We start from the raw sequence: 6,611 nt of genomic DNA, 5'->3' as shown, positions 1-6,611 counted from the left end.
GTAAGGTTCTCTTATTATTTTAGTTGTAATTTGTGTTTGTTGTTGTTGTGCCGAATTTTAGCAAATAAATTGATTCTTTCTTTCTTTCAAGAAAAATCGTGCATGTTGCATTACATTGCGGCGCTCGATTGACCACTTTATTCTCGTAAGCTTTGCGGCCTCGCAATGTAGTGCAACTTGCACGATTTTTCTCGTAGGTCTAAACCGGGCTATGCTTTGATTTGCTAGGCTATGAAATACCTTTGTATTTCAAAATCCTGATATTAGGATTCCATTGTCAGGCCATCCATCCGTATCTGACAGAGCTGTCATAAAGGACTAAAAGAGGTTATTATTTGAAAATATCGCGGATTGTTTATTTCTATGGCCTTAATGATGCCAAAGATCTACCCCTACTAATATTATAAATGAGAAAATAACTCTATCTGTTACCTTAGATCAATTGAAGTAGATGCGAATAGTTTGAGATCCTGGAAAGTTTTTATCTCGGAAAAGTCCATAGTTCTCGCGGGATAGCGATAAACGAATTCTGGATAGACGGAGTTGCGGGTAACAGTTAGATAAAAATAAATCGATTTTCCCGCGTTTTTGCTCTATTTCAGTAACTACAACTCTGTGGTAACACGGAATCTATCGCGTACAGCCCTGACTCACACTTGACTAGTTTCTGTCAATGGACTGTTAATAATAGATACGTTGAAAATGGTTAAATTATAAACCAGTAACTATATAAGTCCCGCGTGGGAACTATGGCCCAAGCCCTCTTGTTCTGCGAGGAGGCCTGTGCCCAGCAGTGGGACGTATATAGGCTGGGATGATGATGGATGATGGACTACTAGCTTTTGCCCGCGGCTCCACCCGCGTGGTATTCGGTTATCGCGCGCTGTTCCCTCGGGAACTGTGAATGTTCTGGGATAAAAAGTAGCCTATGTCACTCTCGGGCCCATAAACTATCTCTATGCCAAAAATCACGTCGATCCGTCGCTCCGTTACGGCGTGAAAGACGGCCAAACACACAAACATACAAACACACTATCGCATTTATAATATTAGTATGGATATGGATTTGTATTTGCACAATCATCGCTATCGAGAACGGTCACTGTAAACTCATGGTAGTGGTACTGGAGACCCACTTGCTCGTTTGCCATCCAGTACAAGAGCATGAACACATCCTCCAACGTATTTTTGAATATTTTAGTAGAAATAACGTCTCCCTGTCTCACACCTCGCTGCAGTTGGTTTGGTTGTGTGCTCTCGTTCTGCAACCGGATCGACATAGTGGCGTTGCTGTACAAACTCTTTAACACCCCAAACAAAATTGTTTCGAACTGGAAAACTGTAATAAAAAACCAAAATAAATATTAGTACGAAACGTAATAAGATCCTATGTTGTGATTTTCTACTTGTTTGAAAGCGCGCGGCCCGGTGGTAGAGTCACGTTTCTATCCAATAAGTTATCTAAATCTACGGCCGCGAGTGTCAGAAAAATAGTGGCCGTATCAGTCAACGGGGAATAGGTTTTTGTAAGACATAAATACAAATAGCGAGAGGAAACAAGAGGCTTTTGGGGGTGTTGAGGTGAGGTGTTACTATCTTTTGTTTTTTGTTGTTCAAATAAAGGCGCTGTTGCAATGGAATGAATGACTTGAACTTTAAAAGCTAGCGATTCAAAAAATTTAATGGGTTAGTTTCAGACGCGATTCAAACCGTATCTTGTCTTGCGTGATAAGAAACTCATGAAAATTGTATTATATTTAACCTCACCATGACCACGTGTAATATGGTGTAGCAAGATTTTAGTTTATGAACTTATTTGCCGATTTTTAAATGCTTTTGTACAATGAGAACTATTGCTCGGTTAGACTCGTATTTCTGGTAATCGGTATTTGTTTGTGTGATTCCATACCTACATATAATTTACTTCCTAATAATACTACTAATGTTATAATTATGTGAAAGTTTGTATAATATGTGTGCGACCAAACGTATATGCTAAGTTTAGAAGCACACAGACAAAATTATGAAGAACAGTATGCAATAAATTGAGCAATCATTGATTCGCGTTTTCCAAGAACTTTGATCCATACTTCACTTCACTTTATTTCACTACTTTTCTTTATTGTACAGGTACCTATTTCTTCGCTCCGTAAAGTTGCTGCTAGTAATAAAATTATCTCGTCTTTTTCCAATGAACTAGATATAAAATGTTACTCAGATGGAAAGTATACTTCATTTTATCGTTTCTAAGATTTTTTTTTCTGGCCAACGTTATTATTAAAGGATAAAAAAACTAATTTATTTCGTCATTCGTATACTGACAATATTTAAATTTCGAGAAAGAAAACGTTTTGAAGTCTTTGTCTATTAAAAAATATTTAATTGAAGGTTATTTTTGCTTTTGTTGGTCCAAAAATAGCTATTTGTTCTGTTTTAATTAATACTATACTACTCATATTTAATAAACATACTAATTAAGAGTAAAGAAATAAAGAATATTTTTGTGACATTTTCACCAAAAACTTATTTCTTCAATGTTCAATGACACTGGGAGACAGTGTGATCTCGATTAAAGTTAAGTACGAACTCATGACTTTGGTAGAGAACAATAAGTTAAAGTGAGTTCCTATTCCGTTAAACTTACAATGCGACGTTCGACAGCGCGACATATCTGATTTTACTTTGTTCCCCTTTGTTCCACAGATAGCAACAAACTCATCAGAGAAGAAACGGTACTCACATTATACAGTGAATAGAACTTAAGGAGAAGAAACATTGGAATATTCCTGTATCTTTAAGGAATTGTTTAGTAGTAAATTACCAGTAGTAACAGGCATTTTGGTTGCAAGCTGGCAGTCAATGACCTCAATCATTAAGTATGTTAATCTGGACATGTCATATTCATGTTGTTAGAAAAGGAACATGTTTTTTGTACTTTACTGTAGAATCTCAATAATTTCAATGGAATACACATTTTTACAGTTTCTCAATAAGCTACACGGTATCACCATTAACCTCCCAAATAAGATAATATAATACTTTGTTTTCGCAAAAGAAAATTAACTGAAAAATATTTTCTGGCAGCAAGGGTAACTCGAAATTGAAATTAAGTCTTTGGTGGAAGAAGCCAGTTATTTGGGAGCAAGACTCTTAAGCTGAGAAGTTAAGGTTTGAGTTCGCGTAGAGTTTTTCTAATTGTAGACACAGGTAAATGCTGCAACCCGGTGAAGCTCAAGGGTGCTAATGGTCCCATCAAATTGAATGGAAACGAAATTTCGGAATACCTTTGTAGAGCGAAGTGCTCTTGGTTTTCCCTATTGTGTTCTAGATAAGCTAGGTAATGTTGTAATCTATATTATGTAATCTAAATTTACATAATTAAGAAATCTTCCCAATTACGTTTTAGTATTTTTATGTAGAGCGTAATATCTTGAATTACTGAATGGATTTAAAAAAAACTAATTGTAATTATATGTTCTTGATTAACTACATGTAGACTAATTTATTGAATCAGATATTACTTTACGGAGGTTCATATCAATGAAATATATACCTATAAACAATTACTTTGCTCAACCGCGAACTTACGAAAGCATCTAAGAGTATGTCTATGCAACAAAATGTGTGTCCAGTCCATGCAACTACTTCGTCTCCGCGCTGTAAGAACATACACACACACATCACACAATTCTACCTATCACCACCACTTTTATCTATTCTGTGCCACCGCCAAACTATGGTGACGCGTTTCGAGCTCAACCGGAGTTCATCATCAGATGAATATAAAATGTGTGTCTTAATCCGTCTAATCAAGAAAAATCCTTCGATAGCCTTCTGTAGTTTTTATTGTCTAGTCAAGAGAGTCATGTTTATACAAAAATCATGATTACATTTTTTTTAAAGGTTTAGTATCAAAAAGGTTCTGCAACAAAATGACTAAACTCTTTAACCTTGCCTTTTTCTTTATCCTTTTGAATTGATGACAAAAACTTAATTTAGTGTTTATGCTTAATTTCAGGTTAAAGATTTTTATTTTCTCAAAAGAAATTTTACATTTCACTTAATGAGACTAAACAAATAATCATGCCTTAAATATAGGTACATAGCGAACGTGAGTATTACTTTGCATATAACAAACAAACAAATATCGCAATAAATTTTTAAGTGGGTAATTGTTGCGCCAATAGCAAAATTAATATTAATATCGGGTAGATCCAGTTATTGATGTTAAAGTTAAATAAAATGTACTCGTACACCGTGCGCCCGGCGACAGACCGCCAGGGACGGATTCAGATTTAGGATACAGGTATGTTATTGATAATATGAACCTTTAGTATATTTTTAAAGATGTTAAAAGAGTTGACTTCTTTAATAGGCTTTGGTAGGTTGTTATACATTCTTACTCCCTCGAAACATATACTTTTATGACCATAGCATTTAGTTCGGGGGAAAAGAACGTATAGATCGTCCGCACTGCGGAGAATTCGTCGTCCTTTTTCCCTGTTAGTGGGGAATGTAATTGAACAATATACAGCTGATTAAGACTCATAAATTTAGTTTCTGCGTATATTTTTTTACTAGAAGTAAAGAAGTCATAATTAAAGAGAACCTTAATGATCTTATTTTGAATTATTTGAATATCCTTTAGGTTAGTTTTAGCGGCACTGCCCCATATCTCAATAAGATAGTCTAAATGTGATTTGACAAGGGAATTATATATATTACGACGAACTTGACTTGGAAGGCATCTTACTGTGCCACGTAGCGAGCCTAAGAGAGATGATAATTTTGATTTAATTTTGTTAATGTGTGGTTTCCAAGTCAAGCCACTGTCTAAAACCCAATTTAAACAACTTTTAAAAGGTTTAAATAATTCAAGTTTGTAATAAATGCTCCCTTAATTTAAATATTAAAAATAAAACGTCCATTCCAATGTCTCAATTATTTTTGGATTGAACAACTACAAAATACCTACACAATAAAATATCTTCGTATCGACGTTACAAAGCTTACCGTCCAGGCGTAATACAGACATGAAAATACTAACTGTGCTTTCTATCATCCTTTTCTAGTGTTCTTATTATACGTTTGAAATTTTACGTTTATTACACTCCTTTCGCGCACTTATATACTCCGTTCGCGCAGTATTCGTTTATCACTATCGGACTTATAAAATGAAACTTATTATACTATATTTAAGTGCCTGAAGTTCCCTATAATACGAGTAGTGCACACAATGGCTTGTTTGTATTGTATTTTATTATATCTCTTTCTTTTCATGTTCTAAGAAATTCTTCAGCTACATCAACGGTTCTGCGCTTACTCAAAATACCCTTTTGATATTTTCTCTCGTTCTTTATCCCTATTGTGAGAATACTTCAACCCTTTATTTGCGTAAAATAAATGGGTCCCGGCTTTAGAGTAACAAACTATGTTTCTTTGCTAAGTATATTAAAACTGCAAGTGTTCTATCTATATCAACTAATATTTATAGGTCTTAAAGAGGTGCTTTATTTCATATTTTGAATAATTAGTGTTTAATATTATAATGTTAAGAGAGAAGAAGGTTCTCGAATGGCGTCCGCGGACCGGGAGACGAGCTGTCGGTAGGCCTCCAAGAAGATGGAGCGACGACCTGGTTAAGATCGCGGGATCGCGGTGGATACGGAAAGCACGAGACTGGTCTGAGTGGAGAGCCTTTCTATGTCCAGCAGTGTGCGTCTTTCGGCTGACATGATGATGATGATTATAATGTTAGGTTTGTATATGTACCTGAAAAGGTAGAACACAATGTAACGCAATCCTCTAAACAATAAAAGATTTTGATTGTGATCAAATTTGTTTGTGAGATTGTTTATTTCAAATGTAGGGAAGTGATATTTGGCATAACTGAACTTACTTATTCTAAAATTACTTATTATATTAATAGAAAGTGACACAACCCCATAGTTTTATAAACGTTCGATGAAAACTGCAATGTTAGTTCTTAAGGTGAAAAATCAATCTAGCTAGGTCTCATCTCTTTTATTATTTTAATAAATGGCTGAACTACCTCGAAAAGATCTGTAAAATTATTTTTGAAGGTGTATTGTCTTTTGGAGTTACGAGCCAAGCCAAACTTGTAAATGTTAAAATGACAGAATACTCAACTCATGTCAAATTTTAGCTTAACATAAATTTACAGACCTAATTTAAATTATACTCACATTTTATGTTGTTTCCACACATGCCAGGAAACAGGAAAGTTAAATTTCATTGTATTTAACTTCGAATACAAAATAAATAAATTTTTAACTCACCTTGCAACTCTTGCAAGCACCTTCAACACTCATTCATGCGTGTTTGTATGCTACGAGTAAATTAAGGAAATGCAAGTATATGCAAAAGTTTGTGACTGATTGCATGTGTGCATTTTGTGTTTATGGTTCTTCCACCCGGTTGGACGGATTTGAACGAAATTTGCTATACAGTTAACGGGTATTATTTAATAGCTTGTAGTCTACTTTTTATACCGATATTACCAAGGAATAGGTGTAAAATAAAATTCCAAAATTTAAACTGCTCAAAAACATGACGTTTTGCGCTTGTCATGACGTAACTTTTGGAAAATT

This window comes from Choristoneura fumiferana, chromosome 14 (genome assembly GCF_025370935.1).
Source record: "Choristoneura fumiferana chromosome 14, NRCan_CFum_1, whole genome shotgun sequence".
In the NCBI taxonomy this organism is placed as follows: Eukaryota; Metazoa; Arthropoda; class Insecta; order Lepidoptera; family Tortricidae; genus Choristoneura; species Choristoneura fumiferana.
Note: the sequence above shows the minus strand (reverse complement) of the source record.